Source organism: Bos grunniens, chromosome 16 (assembly GCF_055505025.1).
Source record: "Bos grunniens cultivar Pamir isolate PY7600 chromosome 16, Bosgru_T2T1.0, whole genome shotgun sequence".
Taxonomy (NCBI): Eukaryota; Metazoa; Chordata; class Mammalia; order Artiodactyla; family Bovidae; genus Bos; species Bos grunniens.
Genome location: NC_141180.1, coordinates 56,808,297 through 56,816,950, shown reverse-complemented (window position 1 = coordinate 56,816,950; position 8,654 = coordinate 56,808,297).

Below are 8,654 nucleotides of genomic sequence, written 5' to 3'. Positions count from 1 at the left end.
GCCTAGTTCTGAGGTTAAGTTATAAGGTAACAGGTGCACGTATATATGTTTTCTGGTTGGTGAATTATTGGAATTTGTTTTCCCCACGCTTGAAGTGAAGTGGAATTAAAATAATTAATCAGTCATCCTTGGCCCATCACCTTCCCCAATAAATTCACTTTATGCTGAAACTACAGATAAATTAAAGTAAAAATATTGGATTGGCCAATACAATGGAAAAACCCAAACAAACTTTCTGGCCAACCCAGAAAGAATTCAGCAAGTAGCATTACTAATTGGACCTTGGAAATCCATGGCAGAATGCACACAGGATTTAGGGAACCATGTGATTATCAGTTCTGTTGAGAGCAGCCAATACTTAGACAGTGATGAGAAACTCAAGGTTGGTTTGGTGGCTGGCCCTAGATAGTATTCAGGGCAAGGTGAATGCCTTAGACCGGAACTTCTAACCCCTTTTCAATAGTAACAGCCACTTCCCAAGGGACTCAGTGTGTGTCAAAGGCCACACTCATGCAGACTCTGTCCTTTGCATTGCAGGGCAGCCTTCCAATTGAAGGGGTACCCTAACCCCCTCCTCATTTGTGCAGAGTCTCCTGCTCCTCAGAGTGTGAGGAAGATTCCAGTTTTAAGACAGAGGTTCCAGTGACCTCTAGAATCTCAGAGTCGTTGCCAAGCTTTCTGTCAGTGAGATTTAAAAACCATTTACTTGTGTTTATTTTATATTTAATGAGTTGGTTAATGCCAAAGGCAGGACTGAAGTCTGGTTTATTTTGGAGACTGAACCTTTGCACACAATTCGACTTGAAATAGAGGGTCAGGAGTAGAGACCATCGCACACCGTCAGAGAGGTCTCCTTAAAGCTGTGGACGATGGGCTTTCACGGTCAGACAAAAGCAGCCACTGTCGGTGTGTGTTTCGTTCTGGGTGGCAGTGTCTTCTGCAGCCACACTGTGCAGCCTGAGAATTACAGAACAGCTGGGGACCCTGCAAAGGACCGTGTGGGAAAAAGCCTAGGCAGGCTGCTTAAAGGGCCACGTTGCCAGCTACTCCCCAGAAAAGGTCAGATCATCACAAATAGGAGCAAGAAACAGCAACTTACACACAAGGGCAGAAAGAAATCAGGGTGGGCCTGATGGAAATTAGGCCGGACAATGCGAAAAACTCCTCGTCTCCTAACGGTTGAGGAGATGCCCTTGGGGGAGGGCTGCTGGTTTGCTAGAACTGTGTGAAAAGGTCAGGCAAGCTTGACTTAGCCAAGTGTGACTTTGGAAAACCATCTGGAGGCTGTCACCAGCAGTGACGGTAGGCAGGTACCCCCCAGAACTCAGTGACAAATCAAAGCAATCCATGGTGGCCAAGAACAGATACTGTGGAGTCTCTCAAAGATGCCAGAGTGACTCTCAGGCCTGTTGATACCTTAACACCGCACATCACTAAGTTTGACTGGGTCCGGGATGTTCTGAAAGTTTGCTTGCAGTGTTAGACACTCAGTTGTGTTCGACTCTGCCACTCCACGGACTGCAGCCCTCTAGGCTCCTCTGTCCACGGAATTCTCCAGGCAAGAATACTGGAGTTGGTAGCTATTCCCTTCTCCAGGGGATCTTCCCTACTCAGAGATCGAACCCAGGCCTCTTGCATTGCAAGCGGATTCTTTACTGTCGGAGCTTGCAGGGAAGCTACTAAAAAATGAATTCCCTGGACTAATAACTTTGGGAAGTCTGGCATGCCTCACTCCTCTTCCAAAGGCCCAGCAGCCAGTACAGGGCGCCAGAGAGAACTGCAGTGAAGAATTCTGTTTGGGTTTAACACTGCCCTCCTCAGAGGTCTATTTCTGGTCACCTTTTGGGAAGCTTTGCACTGATCTCTAGAGGGAGGACCAGCCAGAAATGAGGTCTGTGCTGAGCCAGAGGTTGTTCATTAGAAGAGGGAAGACGATAAAGGGCCCCTGCCACGTGGAAGAGGCCTCTCTCACTGGACCAGAAGGATGGGACTGGACTAAAACGTTAAAGGGAGGAGTGGAGAGGGTGTCTTAGACCAGCTCTCCTGCCAAAGCCCTTAGGAAGAAGCAGTTCCTTTCTTTGGACTCATTTTCCAAACCTGTTTTCGTGGTTAGATGGAGTGGATCAGAGTGAGAGGCGGAAACCCAGGCTCTCCAGTCCTGGTCTTACAGTAGTATGTAACACAAGGGCTCCAGCATGCTTCATGGGCCAGGGAGGCCCCATCCCTTGTCCGCCAGCTTCACTTTTCTTTGGCAACTATGCTCAACCAAAGTTGCCTCCCACCACATTAAGCAGAATTACCCCAGGGGTGCTAGTGCTCCCGACTGTACATACACATTCACTCTATACTATGATCTCATACCAGCAAGAACAGACATTACTTGCTTCTACCGCTTTCTTAGAAATGGATGAGTGAGTGATGATAGTGTCTCAAGTTACCCAGTTTCAAGAAAGGGGAAGGATCTGGCTCAGTACCATGATGTTCTTAGAACTGGGATAATAAAAATGTACCTGAGGCATTCCTTTTCTGCATGGACTGGATTGTCTTCAGAGGAGAAGGCTCAGGCCACAGCCTTGACTCTGATCCTGCTCTCCCTCAAAACACAGCTGACAGGGGACCGAGGGGACCACCTGGTCCCACGCTCCACGGTCTAGCTCAGAAAGAGGAGTTGCCTTAATCACGTTATTAGTCTTCCCGGACAGACAGTCAGCTGTATTAAGGAAGAAAGGGACCTGAGAAGTGACTTCCCATTTGACTTCTTCCAAGGCTGGTTTTCAGAGAAGGCAATGGCACGCCACTCTAGTACTCTTGCCTGGAAAATCCCGTGGACGGAGGAGCCTGGTAGGCTCCAGTCCATGGGGTCCCTAAGAGTCGGACATGACTGAGCGACTTCACTTTCACTTCTCACTTTTATGCATTGGAGAAGGAAATGGCAACCCACTCCAGTGTTCTTGCCTGGAGAATCCCGGGGACAGAGGAGCCTAGTGGGCTGCCGTCTATGGGGTCGCACAGAGTCAGACACGACTGAAGCGACTTAGCAGCAGCAGCAAGGCTGGTTTTATTCGATGGGTCAAGTTCATTCATATTTGATTATTGGCAGATCTCATCTCTTCACCCTTGGTGATCCTCTGTCATGCTCCTTTACCTTTAGAGAGCATTTTAGTTTATTGTATTTACTTTTAATACTATACTAGCTTTGAAAATTTTTTGTGTTTAATTTTTAAAAATTATTTATTTGGCCACCCTTTGCAACACACGGGATCTTAGTTCTCTGACCAAGGCTCGAACCCACACTCCCTGCAGTGGAAGTGTGGAGTCTTAACCAGTGGATCACCAGGAAAGCCCCCTCCTACAGCATTTTAAATGGTTCTTCCCTCTGCCTCCCTCATGAGGCCCACAGCCCCTGATTCTTCTTCATCCTTGGAAGCCCCTCTTCTCTCTGCCTGTGTCTTCAATGGTCAAGGTTCTAGTCCATATGGAGCTTGGTGGGATCTAAGTCAAGTTCAAACCTCTATGGGCTTTTCTGGGAGTATTGTAAATAAGGTATTGTTGTCATAATTATTTCTGATTAATATTTTTACACCTAATAAAGTCTCAAAGTGATGGCATGTACTTGGTCTAGGGGAGGACCATCTTCCAGATGACTTGCCAACAATTAAAGTGGCTTGTTAGTCGGAGGCCCAGGACGACCAAGGACAGCTGGAGAGCTCTTCTTTGCAAGCAGCTCTGGTTAACATCAACCGGGAAAGCTCTTTGTAAACACATGAATAATTGATCGTCCCGAGCTCACATAGCTACCGAGGATCTGAGCCCGTATGACTCATTTGCGAGCCATTCCTGTCGTCTGGATGCCATAACATTGGAGGAATGATGATCGTTTCTTGGAGATTCTTCTGTGGCCAGAGTTGCCAAGACCAAGGCTGTAATGGTTTGTTATGATGACCTTTGTTATTCCATTAGGCTCAATTGCTTTAAAAAATGATGTGTGCATACTTTCGGAACGTTTTTACCCTTTACGTTGACCTGACATCATAGTTTATATTACAGAATGTATTAATGACAGAGGAGTGTTTTCATGTCCCAAGGACAAATTTTAACAACCATAATCTGCCCTCAGTCATCATAAATATAAATGTATTGGTCAAACAGATCTCGTTAATGTGGCCAAGATAAATGCAAGCCTATATTTTAAGGCAGTTGAAGTCCTAGAGAATATATTTGGAGCCTTTTGTGGGACTCAGAGATCTTGTATACGTGCTATCAGAAGGTTGAGAAAATTAACATGTTTCCCCCTCGGGTTTGGCGTTGGACAGATATTAACGTCTTGGGGATGTCAAATCAGATTGTTCACATAGTTTCTGGACACCATTAATGCCTGGTGGGGTGAATCTTAGTTCTTAAAGCTGTACTCTCATTATGCTCGCAGGGCTTTTGAAAGGAAAGGAGATACAGATCTCAAGTCTCAGCCATGTGTTGCTCAACCATATTTCCCTGTTTCAGACTGTGTTTTAAAGTTTTAATTGTATTAATCTCACTTGCCCCAACATCTTGCTTCCTGTGGGAGGAGGTGCCTTCCCACAGATGCGTGTCTGACGTTTTGCATCATCTCAGTTGGCAATGAGTATATTTGCAGATAATGTTCTGGACATGAGCTGTCGGAAGACTCCAATACTTTTACTCTTTGTTACGCTACGTTTAGAAGTGTGGGTCTTTATTAGTAGTATCCACATTTCAAGCTTCTCAGGCAGAAAATAAATACTTGTTCTAAGAAGCCCTTTCTCATCATGTTTTTATACTGAACCATGAAAATGTGTTTAAGGCGGTAATGTCTCACATGCTACCCCCGAGAGAGCAGACTGTTTATAGGGATGAGTTCATCTCCCCCAGATACAGTAAACATGGTGCCATCATTAACCTCTTTGTGGATTACAGTCACCTGGCAATGATTGATGAGCACCTCAAATAAAACCATTTACCCTTCTTCCTTTAAAGGAGTCCTTTGAGAAGAATCTTTCCTTCTCAATTTGCTATGGCCTTTGTCAAAACACACATGGGGCACTTTTTAAAAAATACTTTTTATTGCAGTGTAATTGTTTACCAGGTGGCGCTAGTGGTAAAGAACCCACCTGCCACGCAGGAGACCTAAGAGGCTTGGGTTCAATCCCTGGGTTGGGAAGATCCCCTGGAGGAGATGGCAACACACTCCAGTATTCCTGCCTGGAGAATCCTATGGGCAGAGGAGTGTGGCAGGCTATAGTCCATGGGGTTGCAGAGTCGGACATGACTAAAGCGACTTAGCACACACACACACAGCTGCTTTACAATGTTGTGCTAGCTTCTTCTGCACAGTAAAATGAATCAGTCGTACATATGCATATATTCCCTCCCTTTGGATTTCCCTCCCATTTAGGACACCCCAGAGCACTGAGTAGAGTTCCCTGTGCTATACAATAGGTTCCCATCAATTGTTTATTAGTATAGTATAGTATCAATAGTGTATATGTGCCAATCCAACAACAGAAACTGAGGCACGTACACCCAAGTTCGTAGCAGCCAAGAGTGGAAAACAAATGAAATGTCCACCGACAGATGAATGGATAAACAAATTGTATCCATACAATGGAAGGTGATTCAGCCTCAGAGAGGAAAATAATTCTGACATGTGCTACAACACAGATGAACCTTAAGGACATTATGCTATGTGAAAAAGGCCAGTCACAAAATGACAAATGCTGTATGATTCTACTCATACGAGGTATCTAGTATAATCAAATGTATAGAGATAGAAGAGTTGTGATTGTCAGGGGCTGGAGGAGAGAGGATGGTGGTTATTGTTTAATGAGTGTGGGCCTTCAGGTTTGCAAGAGGAAAAGAGTTCTGGAGAGGAATGGTGGTGATGGTTACACAACAATGTGAAAATACATAATACTACTGAATTGTATACTTGGAAATTGTTAACAGCATAAGTTTTATGTGTATTCTACACCAAATAAAAAACAATATTAAAAAAAATGAGGTACAAGAGAGGCTTAGAGTTGAATTAATCCAAACTCTAAGGCCCCTTCCTGGAAAGCCAGCGCAGGCTACAGCTGCTGTCAGAGCCACAACCTTCTCCTCCCCACACCCCAGGACATCAAGAACTCTTCTTACTGAAGCTAAAGAGAATAAGAATTTGACATGTAATGTCTTTGAACTTGACTGAGAGTGGGATAATTTAATTTCAGGCTTTAACTTCTTTGGATCTTGTAAGAGGATTAAATTTTGGTCTTGGGACTCACTAGTAACTTGATACTGAGAAGGGTAAGTTCAAGTGTAGAACATCTTATATTTGGGATGCTTTTATGATATAAATTAAGATATGTTGGTTTTAATGCATAACTTCTGATGTGCTATGTTGGTCAATGTAGCTTGAAATAATTTGAGATGGAAAACTGAAGAAGAGCTACATTTTTCATCTTGAATATAGAAAGGCCTTGAGAAACACAATGTACTTAACTGACCCTTCTCAGAAACTTACGGGGGAAAACTCCACACTTCCTGCAGGGGAAGGTCTCTAGTGGAGCAGTGGCTGGTTTGGTGGTGGTGGTAGGGAGCTGATTCCCTCTCTGAAGGTGCCGTGCCCCTTCTGGTTGACCACTGTTGTGGTTTAGTCCCTAAGTTATGTTTGACTCTTTTGTGACCCCATGGATTGTAGCCCACCAGGCTCCTCTGTCCATGGGATTTCCCAGGCAAGAACCCTGGAGTAGGTTGCCGTTTCCTCCTCCAGGGGATCTTCCTGACCCAGGGATCAAACCAGGATCTCCTGCATTGGCAGGTAGGAATCTGGGGACAGATAAAGTAATTTCTCTCAGGCTGCTTGAGTATTCATATTTATTTCTTATGCATCCAATGAAGAGGCATTAATTAGTCTTGGCCCCTCCCATTTCCTCTCATCCTTCTTCTTAGGAGAAAAATGACTGGTAAACTCGGGAGTAGCAACTGAACTCTGCTCCTCCTCCTTCCTCTTTCTTCCTGGGCTCAGCCCACCTTCAAACTGCTGGGAAGTCTCCTTGGTCCAAGTGGTAAACTTGGCAGAAAAACCTTGCCCTAGATGGGAGAGGCCTGTAGCTGTCCAGTGCTTCCTGAGGCTTGGTGAATAAATTTTCTACTGAGAGTCTATATTAGAAATTGTTGTCTAATTACTTCTATATTATATCCCTCAAGCACATTCTCCAGGCTAGCTTTGTTTTTTGTTCAGTAATAAAACAGATATCTGTGGTTCAGTCTCTCATTCATGTACAACTCTTTTCAACCCCATAGGCTACAGCATGCCAGGCTTCCCTGTCCCTCACTATCTCCTGGAGTTTGCTCAAACTCATGTCCATTGAGTGGATGATGCCATCCAACCATCTCAATATCTGTCACCCCCTTCTTCCCCTGCCCTCAATGTTTTCCAGCATCAGGGTCTTTTCCAATGAGTCAGCTCTTCACATCAGGTGGCCAAAGTACTGGAACTTCAGCTTCAGCATCAGTCCTTTCAATGAATATTCAGGGTTGATTTCCTTTAGGACTGACTGATTTATGTGACCTCAAAAAAATCAGATGTTTGATCTAAAACTGTGTCCACACACTAATTGTGCTCCGCCTTTGCCAGGTGCCATGAAGTCTGCAGAACAAGTTCATCCACTGCATGCCACTTGATCCTCCTGATGATCCAGTGAGGTGGATGGATGGGAAAGCCTTCCGTAAGCTATTTCAGTATTATAATCACACTTGCCCTTAGTTGCATAACTCATGTCAAGGAGGTTTGAAAAAGTTAAGTAACATGTTATAGGTGGTGGGTTAGAACAGAACTCAAGGCTTTTGACTTTGGCAACTTGCTGCTAAAAATCTGTTGGCAGTGTATGTGTATAACTGATTCACTTCACTATATCCCTGAAACTAACACAACATTGTAAATCAACTATACTCCAATAAAAATTTAAAAAATCTGTTGGCAAGAATTCAAAGTATCTTCAAGTGGAATCTGGTTTAATCCTACATTTGAAACATTCACTTGTGACTTAATGAAGGGAAATTTAAGACTGTTGTGTGGAGATTGTAGTGGGTTTGTGAATCACCTAATGATTTTGTTCAAAGTGGCTATTCCTGTATCTGATACTCTGATATTCCCATGTGGTGGGTCTGCAGTGGGACCTAGGAATCCTCCTTTTTAGGAAGGCCTCAAACTGTTCTAAACTCTTACCTCATTACTGAGTCCTCTCTCTCCCCACTCTAATGTTGTCATTCTCTCTAATGGTGTGTAAAGAAATGTTAGCTTTCTTTGAGAAATGGAACTCACTAGCATACATTGTGGTAAAACACGGATATGTCCACATTGGGTGATCGGTTCATTCTGATCCAAACACGCGTCTCCCAGCTCTCTGAGGACCCTAGCGCCCACATCTGGAGGCAGTGGGAGACCACCTGTGTCCTGAATGACAGCAGAGCTCTGAAGGCAAAACTTGGATGGACCTTCAGGCAACTGAGTCAACTCCTGCATCATTCAGCTCAATTCAGTTCAATTGGGCAGGAAGGGGCAATGCTTGGGGCTGAGCAATTGTGCACAAATTGTGTAACAAATGCCTGTGTGATAATGTATGCATGAGGAAATAATGAGAAAGAGTGCTTTGTAA